The sequence below is a fragment of the Equus asinus genome, chromosome 3, assembly GCF_041296235.1.
Source record: "Equus asinus isolate D_3611 breed Donkey chromosome 3, EquAss-T2T_v2, whole genome shotgun sequence".
In the NCBI taxonomy this organism is placed as follows: domain Eukaryota; kingdom Metazoa; phylum Chordata; class Mammalia; order Perissodactyla; family Equidae; genus Equus; species Equus asinus.
Window position 1 is genome coordinate 49,266,896 of NC_091792.1, and position 15,529 is coordinate 49,282,424.

Genomic DNA, 15,529 nt, shown 5'->3' on the forward strand with positions numbered 1-15,529 from the left:
GATAGTCAAGAATGTCTTTAATCTATGGAAACTGTTGTTTTCATTTCACATTTTCAGCCACTAAACTGGGTATTTTGAAATTCACATCCTTTTCTATTTTGCAGGCTTGTAATTGAACGCTGATCTTGTACCAGGCACTGTGTACGTATATAAATGTCATAGAATTTGTCATCTAAGAACTTCCATTTTAAAGGCTGCCCCCTAATAATGGTGACAGCTTTGTAGCCACCTCGTACCCGTTAGAAAACTCCTGATGTTGGGGTGGGGTCCAGATTAAAGCTTTGGAAGCTCACAGTTGCAAACAGACAAACCAAACCCTCTGACGATAAAGACCTTAGATTTTAACTTTAAACAATTCATTTGATTCTGTTGAAGAATTAAAAAACATAAAATAATTCAGAATGTAAATTTCTGAAGGTTCTTCCTCCCCATTATATTCATGATTGCCATTCCGTTTATTGCTTCCCTTCTCATTCTTCAGTGTCTTAGCTCAGGTTGCCATAACAAAATATCATAGACTGGGTAGCTTAACCAACCGAAATTAACTTCCTCATGACGCTGGAGGCTGGAAAGTCCAAGATCAAGGTGCTGACAGGGTCAGTGTTTGGTGAAGACTCTCTCCATCGGTTGCACATGGCCACCTTCTTGCCATGTCCTCACATGGCCTTTGCTCAGTACATGCTCGTGGAGAGAGAGCCAGAGCCCTTTCTTCCTATTCTTATAAGACCACCAATACCTGTGGATTAAGATCCCACTCTTATGATCCTCATTTAGGCTTAGTTATATTCAAAACTCTATCTCCAAATGCAGTTACACTGGATGTAAGGCTTCAACATAGGAATTTTGGGAGGACACGATTCAGTCCATAGCAATACGAGAACAACTTTTGAACATATTACTTTTAAAAGGAATGTATACGATGTATTCAACCAATTTTTATTGAGCATCTCATTCGCCAAACTCTATTCCATGCATTCGTATTATACAGATGGACAAAGCAAAGATCCCTGCCCTCCTGGGGATGTACGTTTTGGCAGGCAATATTTTTAAGTGGATTTTAGTAATCTGAATTATTTAAAGCCAGATGACATTTTTCATAATCTCTTACTGAAGTCTTGCCTGATAATAAATAATTTTTTAAATGTCAGCAGAAGGGAAAAATGAGACACCTTGCAAAAGTCAAACATTACTAAAAGTACTGATGACAAGAGATAAGGAAAATTTGCTAAATATCAAAACGTGTCACAGAACGTCAACAAAATAAACTGGGTTTTTGGAGCCACGAATTAAGAAAAAAAAGTTTTCCTTAGTCATGAACTGGACAGTATTTTAGAGCATTTTTCCAACAGGCACAAAGAGTATTCGAAAGTTCTTGGGAGGAAGGAGAAATAAATAGCAATGAAATGTTACATTTGGAAATCAGGGGACCAGCCCAAGAATAACAGTGAAATAGCAAGGGAACTTTTAAAGTTTTATTTATTAGGGATTAAAAACATTTGAAATGCTTATTTTGTTATGTCACAAAGACTCTAACAAGGCATTTAATCCGAGAGAAGTAAAAGCAGAAAGAACACATTTTTTAAGAGGAGGTTTTCTTTAAAATCAAGCTATATTACTAATAAATTGCATAACACTTAACAAACAATATTTGACAACAATATATATTTAAATGTCATAATACTGTTCCAAATCCATTTCTAAACATGATTGGTTAAACAAGAGGAAAACAATGAGTTTTGTCAAATGTATTCTTAGGTAGTAGTGTGATTTAAAATTTTAAGAGTTCAACTGATAACCAGTCATATTTCTTTACTGGAAAAGCTCCTTCCTAGAGCCAGGATCTGTTCCTGAGTGCCTGAAGAGCTAACTTAGCTCTGAAGACCCATGGCACTAGGTAAAACCCACTAAGAAAGAAAAAGGAAGGAAGGGAGGAAGGAAGGAACGAAGGAAGAAAGGAAGGAAGGAAAGTAGAAAGGAAAGATGGAAGGCAGGCAGAATATAAAAACAAAGAAACAAAGAAAGGGTCTATAGTATCCCCTAAGTCATATTTCTTGAGATTTCCCTTACTCCCATGGCTTTGATACCATCATCACTATCCCAAGATACCTAATACTTAACCAGCAGTATTGCACACTGTGAAACAAATGTTTTCATATATGTTTCCACACTAAGGAGGACTGTAGGGATGGTGGTGTTTATCTCATACACCTTGTACACAATGGTTGTCTTATTTTATTTGGACGATTAAAGCCACCTCTTCTTCCTTTCCAACTCGCAGTATTTTGACTTTAGGGTAAATATTCCAGGGTCTATAACTCTCCATCATTTAGAGAATTAAAAAAAAATGGTTGTAGTTCATTGCCTTTTCTGTATTTTCTCTTGAATCATCCCATATCACTCACATTATGGTCCATCTTCTGAATAAAAAAAAAAAAAACTTGAAGTGTTGTAAAAAAAACTTAGAACATGCTATGTTTACTTTGTATTCTTTCAATTATGCATCCCTAAATAGAATTTAAACTGCAGATTTGGAATGATTGAGACATTTTGTCCGATGAAATTTAACTTACTTTTGAAACCATTTCTCCCCTCCCCCAGCTTTATTGAGATATATTTGGCATATAATGATGTTGTGTAAGTTTAAGGTGTACAATGTGATGATTTGATACAGTATATATTATGAAATGATTACCACAATAAGGTTAGTTAATACATCCATCACCTTACATAATTATAATTTTTTGAAACTATTCCTTTAGTACATCTTTTCAATATGAAACCAAATACGAAAATTATGTTGCACAAAAGTAACTCAATTCCCTCTTATTAAAAATAAATCCCTTGAGAATCCAATTGACAAAAAGAAAAATCACAGTCTCTTATGTATCTGTTAATCAGTTGCTGTGATATTTTCTAGCGAGCGACTATTTCGATCTCAGATCATGAAAAGCAGAGAATTATAAATGAATTAATGGAGGACCTTCGAAAGAAAAGGTTGTACTTACTAAAAACTGAATTTTCCCTAAAACTTCAGCCAAGATGGTGCCTAGGTGCCTACTCACATGTTAGATGACATTTGGCTCCTAGAAGTGCCCTCTGGTGGTATTAGGACTACATCCACTAATGACTTCATTGTTACAGCTCAAAAGAAATACTGGAATGTTCTGAGTGTGCTGTGTTATCTTCCTTTATAAATTTACTCTGAATTTACTGTTTAATAGCATTGACTCAACAAATTTTATTTGTATCATTATAGACCTTATATATTTTAATTGAATTGTTTTGCTTATAAATATCACCCACGCCTTTTCACTGGATAGGGTGTTATTAAACTGCAAACACAGCTGCTTAAATGGAGTAGGATGATTTGAGTTGATTCTGCGGAGAACCATGCTCTCTAAAGTTCCTTCACGTTTTTCCTAAAATTTTGTTTTTACCAAGAATCCCTCTAGGTTCTCACTTCTAAAGGTAATAAAGTGAATTCACAAACACTGGAAATACTTGGGTGATTGATGGAGTTTAATTACACCAATGGAACGAAAAAACAACCTGAAGCAATAGGAGCTGGTGGCTGGTATGGAACACCCGGTCAGAGCATGCAGCATTCTGGAACATGCTGATTTAACAGTGGGGAAAACTGTAGGCACACTACGCAGGGAGAAGGGACCCAGCTGCAAAGAGCAACAACACTCAAAAAAGATGGCCTCAGAGCCTGTGCTGTGAGGAGGAAAAGTTACCGGCCATCCAGGAGACCCTTCTTCCCACGTGGCGGCAATTTCAATCAGTAGGGTTATTTCTACATTGAAAAAAAAAAAGTAGCAAAAGGGATAAATTGCATACACTTAATTTTTATTTGCTGCCTAGTCAATAGCAGGGTTTTTTTTTTCCTGAGAAAATCAAAGCTGAGTTTCTTTTCCTTTTTGTTTGTTTTTAAAGAAAGTGGGGGAAGTGAACAGTGTGTCATTTAGGTGGATTGTTGACTAGAACCATGACCTTCTACCCTGATCACTTTCAGATTCACATTTTATGATATTTATCAATTTAGCCTCGTCATAACCTCTGCTACTCTGTGCCTAGTTATAAAAAGAGCAGTCAATTGTCCTTACAAATATTGCAGGCCGCTCTAAGGCAACTTATCCTACAAACTAATCTCTAGTATTTAACAAAATAGAACAATACTGGGAAAATATAGTCCCCCAAATAAAATTCCTAAACACTGACTGCTTCCTCTCTTCTCTATTTTTCCATATTTTCATTTTCCTATTCAAATTCTTAACTCAAATCGTTCTTCCTCCTTGTAGTCTTCCCTAATTTCCCACGTCAGCATTTATTCCTCTCTCCTCAGTGTTCCTGGAACACTTAGGTTACAGTTCTATTATGATATTTATTTAATTCTGTCTTAACTCTATCATATTATAAAAAATCGACTCTTACAAAAGTAACTAATGACTTATCTATGGTAATACCCAAGGCCATCTTCATCCTCATCTAACTCAAAAATATTTTTTCAGGACTCAATCCTGTTTATCACTTTTGCTCTGTATTTTTCACGGTCATTTTCTTTTCTCTCATTCTAATTTACCTGATTATAGTATCTAATACATAAACATTTGTAATAAATGGTTCTGGGGACCATTATGTGGTAATTCTATAATATAACATTCAAAATACAAAATTAGGAGTCTTGAGGTGTAAAATTGCCCTTGGCTAAATGAGGAATATACAAAATAAAGCATTGAGTGTCTAGTGGAATTTCACAGTCTCCTAAAAGCATAAAGCTATAAAATCAATATCAGATTCTAGAGGAACTGAATTGAAAACTCAAGTAATAGTGGTCAGCAAACAATTCTCTGGTCTATAAGAGCGAAAAAAAGAAAGAAAAATGAAGACTTTAAGGGAAGTCAATACTTCCAAATCCTCTCATCTGTGTATAATGTTAGTGAAACCATAGAAGCTGCTTTTTCATATTGTAAGTAACAGTGTCTAACCCTCAGAGGCAGTGCTGACCCCGAAAGATATAAACAAGAAAGAAAGACCTCTGATATTATTCCAGTTGGCGTAGATATTGACTAAGGAAAGATTCACGTGTTGATATATGTTTTTATTCTACCTCTCACCATGAATATCATAGGTTATGGTTTTATATTTTGACGCCAATGGGATCATCTGGAAATGATGGCACTCCATACTTGAATGGTCTGTATGTGATTACAACTCAAGTGATTTTCAGAAGTATTATGGTTATAGCTAACACATCCCTGTGCACCTTGTTACTCATTCATCAAACGTTTATTGTTTCCTTTGTATGTAGGACCTTGGGGCACCAGGTTACACAGGATGAAAACAAACAGGTCAATACACGTGTTCATAGGAGGAGTAGCAGAAGTGATTGATTTTGTTTCGAAGAAAGGCTGGGAAAAGTAGGAACAGCCTGACAGTTTCAGAAATGGTTAGTTTATCAAGTAGGTGGAGATGGGTGGGGAAAGAGATTTTCCAGACTGAGGCAATGAGTACAAAGGCCCAGAGGTGTGAAAGGATAGGTATGGCCAGAGAGCTCTAAGTCGAAATATTTTGCTGGAGCACAAAGTTCAACGGAGGCAAGTGTAATTAAGGGAAGTTTGAAGATGTAGGCAGGAGGCGTGCATACATGGAGGGCCTTTTATTTGAAGCTAAGGAACTGGACTTTATCCTGCTGGCTAGTGGTTCTTTCTAGTGTATGTAAGGGTCACCTGGGCAGCTTGTCAAACTGTCCCACTCCTGAAAATTCTGATTCAGTCAGTGTAAGGTGAGGTCCAGAAAACCATTTTTAGCAAAACTTAGTTACATTTTTGAAGGTGGTTTTTGTTCATACCTTGAGGAAACAGCTACAGTAATTTGGGGATGTTGAGGCATTCTAACCAAAGCACAGCCTTCTGCAGGATAACTTAGCATAGGGAGAAGAAGGAAATTGGGTGCACTTGATTTGATCTGACGGCACAATTTTTTGTAAAATCCTCGGTCTGCAATCAAGGAGACGTAGACCCCTAGTTTCGCTTCCTCACTGACTAGCTGTGTTTCTTTAGAGTAGTTATCTAATTTATCTGACTCTCACTTGCATCTTTTGTTGAAGAGTGTAATATTATGAACCTTCCGTCTAAGTAGATAAGTAATAAAGCTAAAAATGCTTTAAAAATGTTTATGCAACTCAAATGGAAGTTTTATGACTATAAACTGTGCAAATGTTACAGGCTGACTAACTCAAGGATAGGACCCAAATTAGAGAAGAGGCAGTATTAAGAAATGCAAGCTAACACTTGTTTATGTTTTTGAAAAAATTATGTCATTCTTTTCTACTCCTACACATCAATGTAGACTTTAAGAAAAAGAGTGCATAATAGCTTGTTCTAGTTAAAAATCAAGGTAATCTTTTCTCCTTGTTTATTTTATTATCTTTATTTCATTTATTTATTGTAAAAGATATTCACTTTAATTATTTGTAATAATTTTTTAAATGCTCCAATAGTTTTGCTGCAATAGCTCTTAATGATTTATCAATAATGTGTAGGCATATAAAGACCATCTTCACACCATTATAAATATTGCTTACACTTTCTGAACGTTTGGTTCATTTTATAGATTTCCTAGTAGTCTGCAGAATAATGTTTGATTTCAGGCCTTGTGAATATATATGAAAATATCAAGAGACTGCCTCTTTCATGCCTAAATAAAAAGCAGAGAATTCAGACTTTTCACTGAAAATTCCTGTTAACACGTTGATGTAGCAAAACTGATGACTAGGTTTTTTTACTTAGAATAAGTGGTTTAACCTCTCAGGACCTCAGTGTCTATTTTCACTTATTTGTAATTGAATAAGCTTCCCGTATTTCTTTCTTAACTGTCTGATTTAGTTATTTGAACATCACGTTAATGGGGTTGAAGTCACAATTTCTTAAATCCTATGAAAGGTGTTTTGGTCATTTTTTCTCTTTCTTTCAAGGCCACAGATTGCAACCTGGTTAGCAATCTTGCAAATACATCTATTGTTTATCAGAAGAATTAAGACAAAAAAACTCCACTGGGGAAATGAGCGAAAATCCTTTGCCATTATTTTTGCAATAGCCTCTGAGTGTACCCTTAATAATAAAGCTGGATGCTTAGTATTTGAATATAGATTCTCAAACCAAAAGAGGAAAGATGTGGTTAAACTTACCCTTATTCTCCTCCTAATAATTTCCTTACCATTACAAATTCAAACAGCTAACAGATTTTTATGTGCTATTTTTCAGGAACTGTTGTAAGCATTTTGAACACATTACCTCATTTAAGTATCTCAAAACCGCTATGAATATGAATATATCTCCAACATTTTAGTTGGAGACACTGATGCACAGAGCTGTCAGGGGACTTTCCTAAGGTAATGTTAGTAGTTAGAGAGTAGAGCTGGGATTCATACTAAAGGAGTCTGACTCTAGAGGCAGCACTTGTAACAACATCTCACTAAACTCAATGAGTCTCTCTTCATTTGGACATGCACAAGCAAATAGATTTCGTCATTGATCACAAACAGTTGCTCTGATTTTTACTAACATGAAGTTCTCTGTTTCAGTGATCTCTGCAAGGTGATAATAGTGGGCTGTGAATTATGTAAAATGAAATTATCATCTCTTTATTTTTTGCACAAAAAAAGAAAAGCTTCTTCAAATCTGTATTTATACATGTTGAAAGCTTTCAGAAGCCCATTTCAAAAGAAGGAATTTAAATGGATCCACATAAAGACCAACTACTGTTCTCATACATCAGTTACCGGAATTACTCGACTGGATGTTGGGAAACCTGATTTCTCGAACCAACCCCGCCACTAACCACATGCGTGCTCTGAAGAAAGCGAGTTATCCTTCTTTTCCTTAGTTTTCATTTTCTCCTATTAGAGTAGCACAAGACTGGATGAGGCAGCCTCCAGTATCCTTATCAGCTCTGAAATTTTATGATTCTATAATTAGAATAAAAAATGTTACCCATCATTTGAGTTAAACATGAATAATGGACCATCTCAGGTCTGAAAAATATGCCTTTAATTTCATGTAACACCTTAGGCTCGCGGTATCACAGGAGAGCCAAACCAATCACATTTAGCAGCCTTGCTTATATGGTTTATGGCCAGAATTGGTTTGCTTTAGATAACACACTCTTGTGCTGTGTCATTGTTGCTAAGATACAATTTTGTAAACAAAAGTTATTTTAAATATATATCCCGCGGTGGGGAGGAAAAAAACATAGAAAGTGGTTGGCCAAAGATTTAAACTATCTTTTGAGAGGACTGAGACACTGCTTTAGAGAAATCTTTAAAAGGCCCACTTTTAAGTGCATCCTACAATTATTTTGGTTTACACTGAAACCGAGTGAAGAGAGGGTAAGGACTCAGAGAGAGAGTGAGCAAGTCTAAGGTTAATAACAATGATGAGATGTTTTGCAGCTAAGGGATTTGGCCAGTTTGAAAACATACTGATATTGTTGCTACATGGCTCCGTAAGGATATTTTGTCCTTGTCATTAGTGTCTCAGTCTTTTCACCAAAAAGAAGGAGAGGATTTGATTGTCATCATCCACAATAGATCAAAAAAGATCTTATCTTAGGAATCACTATTGAAGGCTGAAGGTATTCCAACTGGACAGCTCTGCCCTCAAGGGCAGCTGGCACACAGGCTACCTGATGGAGAAGATAGAGTAAGTCGTTACCCATGTGCTGGACACTGACAGGCAGAAAAGCCTGTGTTCTTCAGATAACTCCTCCACCACAACCTGAAGCCCCGCCATTAGATATCCATGTCTTCAAGCCCCAGTGACTTTCATTCTTCCGAAACCCCTCAGAAATGTGCAGGAGTGAGGCACAATACCTCTTCAGCTTCTGCATTTGAGGGAGGGGGATTTCTGGGCAACTAGCTGTCAATGGGATAAGAGGGTGATAAAGAGACAAGTGGTCTGGAGGGTACGTTGGCTGCCAGGCGAGGGAGAAAAGGAGCTGGAAGCTTATTGCAGGGTTTCAAAGTCAGATTTTGCTTGGTTCAACCATTTTACCAAGGGCCAGCCCAGCTTATATTATATTATGTTATATATATATATAAGCCATATATATGTTATATGCCATAACTTATATTTGGCTTTGTGAGTGAGGCCTGTTCCATTAGCCTAGTTCATGTTACTTTTATGATTCTAGGCAAAATTCTTATTAGCCACGTTTAAATTATTAGGCTTTGCCTAATGTACCTCCTTTCTTCATTCCCATTCTGAGCAGACTTGTCCTGTCTCCCAGCCTGTGTATATTCCAGAACTGGAAGTTGATTTTATGTTTATTAATCAAAAGTCCTTTAGCATCCCATGAGCTTCTGAGAGGGACTTAGAGCATCACCCCTGCCACTAGGCCTTGTTAGGTCTTTGTAATATTGACTGACTCAGAAGGGCCACACTGAGAAAATGTTCTGTCACCCGTTCCCTCACTCACAGCAGCCCAAATCAGGAGCTCTTTTATCATCAGGGCACCACAAGCAACTCTTTCCTTCCACCCCTGGGATCACCGCCTTCTGTTACCATTATCACTATTACTATTATTATGATTACATGCCTAAGTCCATCACCAGACTCTGGACATCATTTGTCTTAGTACCCCCCACCTGCCCCCACCACAGTGTCAATCTCAGTACTCGGTACAGGGTTAGCTTTTAGTAAACATTTCCTAAATAAATGAAAATAATAAGAGCAGCAGATCATTTCACCATATTTGAAATAATATCTGGAAGTAATGGATATTCTTAGTACTTCTCTCAGTTTCTTAGAGGGGAGAACAGGGCTGAGAACTTTGACCACAGTCTGGCTGGTTTTGTAAGTGCTGTTCTGAGTAATGAGGAGCATGGATCCCTCTCCCAGGAGATGGAGCTCAACAATGGTAGCGATGAGCATTATTCAACCCAGAGGGTTTGACTTACCTTTGCTGCCCTGGTTTTGCCCCAGTAGATCCTTTACTTTCTTTTCCTTTCGTCTGTCTCAGGGTCACTTACCCTCTTGTCTTTCTGGGTATCTCCCTTGTCCAGGTCATAAAAATAAATGAATAAAAGAGAACAGTAAAGAAATTACCCCACTAGTAAATAAAAGGTTAACTTGGAAATTACTCATGTCTGAACTGCTTGGCTAATAAAAGGACACAAATCATATACTTCTCCTGTATGTGCCCCTGGGAAAATCCTAGAAGGGAGTGTTGGACTGTGGGATTCAGACTGTTTCACAGAAATGGAACTAAAACCAAAACAAGTGGCTCTTGCTGCCAAAGAAAAATGAAGAATAGAAAGCTTGCCCAAGAGGGACACCAAAAAAGTATGCGAATGCAATAACAAACTCAGGAGTTCAAACTTATTATCTTCAAATAATTCTATGATTCTAAAGATTCAGATATGTTATGTACAACCATTTCCTAGAATTTTCAATAAGCTACACTTTATGGTATGCATACTTAAAATACAAGGTATTTGCAGTCAGCCATACCTGTGGTTGAAATGTTGTTCTACAACTTGCTAGTCTTATGGCTTTGGGTTTCTGAGCTCTCTAGCATCTAATGAACATGCAATAAAGGGTAGTTGTTTTATGTATAATAGAATTAAATGCTGATTGAGCCCTACATGTGCCAGGCACTTTCCTAGTCACTATACACATATTGCCCCATTTAATCCTCATATAACCTTAGGAGATCAGGACCACCATTTTCACCCAAGGTGACACAGATGGTAAGTGGAAGAATTGGGATTTAAGCCCAAGATAAGGACTTGAGACCCCACACTCTTAACCACTATTCTTTAAATCAATGTTTGTAAAATCTTAGAAATGGTAGGCACTTTAGAAAGAGTTTGGTACAACTCATCACTTGCATATGAGGACCCTGGGCCTCAGAGATTGGGTCAGAGTTGCCAGAGAGTGACAGATCCAGGAAGAGGAGCCAGGTGTCCTGAGTCTTCATTTGCATCCACACCTCGAGCCTCACTCTGCATTGAAGGGCTTCCTCCACACATGAGAGACGCTCACTGGGCTGTCTGAGCATTTTCAAGAGAGCAAACAAAAGAATATTTATTTTGAGAAAATGTCTTTATATAGTATAGTTTATATAAACTAATAAAATAAATTAAATTTGGCCTGCAGGAATTTCATTTCATCTTAACCATCAGTATAAAAGAGCCGATAAAGCAGAAGGGAATAGACAAGAGCGAAATGAACAGAATTAAAGCTGGTTTCGATTACTCACTGGATCTCCAAATATGAGAAAGTATGGCCATTGGATTTTTCATCCTCAATCCACCATTTACTGGGACTTCCCTCTAAAAAGTCACTCCCTCTAAAGAGGAACTTCTGAGGTTACGGAATTGGAATGCATAGTTACTGTGGACCTTGTCACTACAAGTGCTATCAACGTCTATATATACCCACAAAATCAAAGGAAAACTCAGAGGCAAGAGGTTAATTATTTAATGACTGTAAAAATATGTACCAGCTCGAGATAAAGATTAACAGGAAAGTTTTCAATCACAAATTTATTAGGTAGGTATACATCATAAACTAGACTTAAACTTAATTCACCCTGAGACCTCCGAACAGCGTTATCAAGGAAAGGAAAGAAGATACAGGTATGAATGGCATCAGCGCAACACATCAGACAAACTCCCATGATACAATATCGGAGGGTAAATTTCAGAGCAGTCTCCATTTTTCTCTAGAAATCTTAACAGTTTTTGACAGAATTTCCCTAACGTACTGGTTACTTAAGTACAGGAAAACGGTTGTATCTGACATAACTAATTAACATTCAAGATTGTGTTGGGTCCTTAGAATAGTCTTGTTTTGGTTTGACACATTAATTACTTAAATAATTTTTAATATGGCATTTGTGTTATTTTGGGCACAGGCGAGGTTGCTTTAATAAGAACACCCCAAAATACTTAGAGCACTTCACTACACTCATAGATACTGTGGGTTAGGAATTGGGATAGGACAGAGCAAAGATGGCTTGCTTTGGCCCCAGATGTTTGGGGCCCCACCTTGGAAGATGTGAAGGTCTGAAGGAGATTCAAATGATGACAGGCAGGATTGTCTGGAAGCTTCTTTGCTGCCATGTCTGTACCTGGTCTGGGAGGACTTCAAGGCTGTGCTCAGCTGGGGCTATCAACCTGGCAGTACACACAGCCTCTCCATGGGGCTTGGGTCTAACGCAGCAGGGCAGCTGGGTTCCAACAGGCATCCTGGGACTGAGCATTCTGAGAGAACCAGGTGGAAGTCACATGGCCTCTTCTGGGCAAGCCTTGGAAGTTACATAGGGTCATTTTTGCCATACTTCCTACCACATACTTGAAGTCCCAAGTCCTTGAAAGGGAGTGCACATATACTCCACTTCTTTATGTCATGTTTTAAAAACTGTCACAAGGTTCCTACATAAATAAACACTCCAAAAGAGCATTGCAGGGCTAGGGGTGGCTCGTTTGTCTTCAACTTATGGTTTCCAAGGTTTCTCCAGTTGTCATCATTTTCTAGGCAACAGAAAGGAGAAAGCGCAGAGTCAGCATCTGTAGAGATGACCTGGAAATGGCACACCTCAGATTCTTTCATATCTCACGGGTTTGAACTTAGTCAAATGGCCTCACGAGACTGGAAGAGAGCCTGAGGGGATAGTGTATAGCCTGCAGATGTGAGGGGATACATGTGCCCAGGGAAAGGTTGGGGATGCCGTTACTAAACAGAAGGAGAGAAGGCTGCCTCAGTCTGCCCCCTGTCCTTCCCTCTTCCCCAAACTCCACACACTCTCTTCTTTCTATTAATACAAGTCTCCCTCTCCCCTCAAAAAGACAACTCGAACTTTCATCCTGTTTCTTCATGCAGCACAAAGTTAGGATTGCTGGGTGATATTCTGTCTTCTCCATCAGATTTGCCTATGGCGCGTCTTGGTCTGGCAGACATCAGACAAGAACCAAGCAAAATGTGTGGACACAAAGCCTCAGATCCAGCTCTAAGCAACTTATCTCTGGCTATTACATGATTGAGAAATAAAGGATCTCTTTTTTTTTAATTCACTGCATCTTTTTTGTTTGTGTCTGTCACAGCAGCTTAGCTTCTACCCAAACTAATATAGCATATATCACAAAACCACTTGAATTTTCTACACTTATTTTCAACATGACTACGTATTTTAGCAATTTAGGATTCAGTGAAGTGGAGGGTAGTTTGCTTATTCTCAGTTATCTTGTTCAATGATCTCAACAGACGCTACAATACCGAGCACAAAGAGAAGAACAGATGGCCTAGAAAAAGAATCAAAGCAAATTTGGCACTCATTGTTACTATCATTGCCACTTCTTTTGCATTTAAACAAGAAAAATCCTTATCGCTAGTTTTTGGAAATTTCCCTACAGACTCAGTGAAACCCAGGGATGTTCTGAGATAAAGATCAGAAGGAAATCCTCTCATCCTTGTGCACTCCTCGTCCAATCAACTGAATGAGGCCACCTGAAAACGACATGTAGAATAGTTAGGTGGGAACTATATATTTGTTAATTGACTTCTGCAGCTTCTACTCAACCCCTGACTATCTAGGGACAATTCAGACACAGGAAACATGTGACATGTGTTGAAAGAAATTTCTAGGCCCAAGATGGAGCCACTTCCACCAGAGTGCTGTGTCAGCAAATAGAAACTGTCATGTTCCTGTAAATGCTCTGCTTAACCAGAAATTCAGTACATCCAGTCAGCCCAACCCCAAACACCAAGCCACTCTGGGCTCTATATTTACCTCCTTTTCCTTATTCATTTTCTGATTTTCTCTTCCTTGTTCCTTATTCTTTATCCTACAAAGGTTTCGTGCCTTCCGCCCCATTTTGCAGTTCTCTGGACCCTTGGCAATGGTCTCCTGCTTCATGAAGAGATGAATAAAGTTTGTTTGTATCCCCTAAATTGTCTTCTTTAATCATTTTTAGTAGAAGTTATGTTTGTTTTTTTGGAAGGGTTTTGTGTTTCTTGTTCTTTTTAAAGTCCTCCAATGTTTATTTTAGAATTCTGAGATCAAAATGATACAGGAACACTTCAGTTAATCAGCTTGTTTGGGTAAGGGGTAGTCCTGTTAACTAGAGTTTGAGAAAATAAAACACATTATTTTCATTTCAAAAATAGTCAGTCAAAGATATTTAGAAATTTGTTAGTAACTCAGGGTTCCCATATAGGACCTATTTCCAGTGACCTTTGCTCTAAACCTACCTGGAGTGGTGGTGGGGGGGTCTATCCAGGGTCCAGTTACAGAAAGCACCAAGATTCCTCACCGTAAGCAACTTATCCCAAGAGGAAGAGACCATCAAGAGCATAGGCCAAAGTCTGAAAAGAAGGGTGTTTCTGAATACAGTTCTCAGAGTTCCGTCTCCGTGAACTTACACCTGAGTCCTACAGCAAAGGAGTTGCAATAAAAATAGAACAGAAAGAAAACAAGATCTGAGAAATGTCAGGCACATGTTTGGGCTTCAGTAAGAGATGGGGCCAGCATCACTAACATCAGCACCCTTCACACTGGGCACCTACAGGTGCTGCCTGGGCATGAGTGGACATTAGTGTCAATGAGGGCTGCCTTAAGGTTTCTAGAGGCCTTGAGACTGAAAAGATCATGATGATTCTCCCAAACAGACATTCAAAAACCGTAATAATTCCAGGGGGCCGGCCCTGTGGCCGAGTGGTGAAGTCTGCGCGCTCTGCTGCGGCAGCCCAGGGTTTCACAGGTTTGGATCCTGGGCGCGGACATGGCAATGCTTATCAGGCTACGTTGAGGTGGTGTCCCACATGACACAACTAGAAGGATGTGCAACTAAGATATACAACAATGTACTGGGGGGATTTGGGGGGATAAAGCAGAAAAAAAAAAAAAGATTGGCAGCAGTTGTTAGCTCAGGTGCCGATCTTTAAAAAAAAAAGAAATTAAAAAAAAATCATAATAATTCCAAACTGTTAAAAACACGTAAGAAAACTTCAATAATTGTGTTTTGCTATAAAAACTAAAACAATGAAGTTTTCGATTAGCAAATTAATTATTTACAAAAGTTTTTCTGATGCGTATCTTTTGTTAGAGCCCTAAGCTGGTGTTTACCCTGCCTATTGGGTAATCCAGGCTGGCTTTAACGGCAGTCTCTTTGGAGGGGAGAGGGCTGGTTATTAGTGTTCTTGGCACAGATACCATCTTGCTCAACACAAAGACCCTCGTTACACAGAAGGCATCAGCAGAGATAGAAGGCACAGCCGGGGCAAGCTGGAGCAGGAGAAGAGAAGCATGGCAGGTACCACAGATGGGCCAAAGCACTAGTTTATCCAGCACACACTTGGGAATCTGCTTGAGGTCTCCCAGAACTATTCGGGGGGAATTTGTGAGAAGTCTAGAGGTTCTGCAGGGCAATTTAGAGAAGACAGGAAAATGAGTTTATAATAATAATTGTGATTCTGTTTCTACTTCCAGGCTGATGTGATCTAGGCTGCATTTACAAATACATATA

At 38.4% G+C, this 15,529-nt stretch overlaps 1 long non-coding RNA gene across 4 annotated transcripts; it reads right to left on the reverse strand.

The window, feature by feature from the left end:
* Positions 1-1,041: 1,041 nt before the first annotated feature.
* Positions 1,042-14,380, reverse strand: LOC139044797 (uncharacterized). 4 transcript variants are annotated; one of them, XR_011502007.1, is made up of 6 exons: positions 14,256-14,380; positions 13,795-14,125; positions 11,263-12,538; positions 10,993-11,053; positions 9,959-10,054; positions 1,042-8,685 (listed from the first exon to the last, which is right to left on the reverse strand). It is a non-coding gene; the product is annotated as an uncharacterized lncRNA (long non-coding RNA). The 4 variants fall into 4 exon arrangements; XR_011502005.1 differs by having other exon boundaries at positions 1,042-10,054; XR_011502006.1 differs by having other exon boundaries at positions 9,959-11,053.
* Between the last annotated feature and the right edge of the window lie 1,149 nt (positions 14,381-15,529).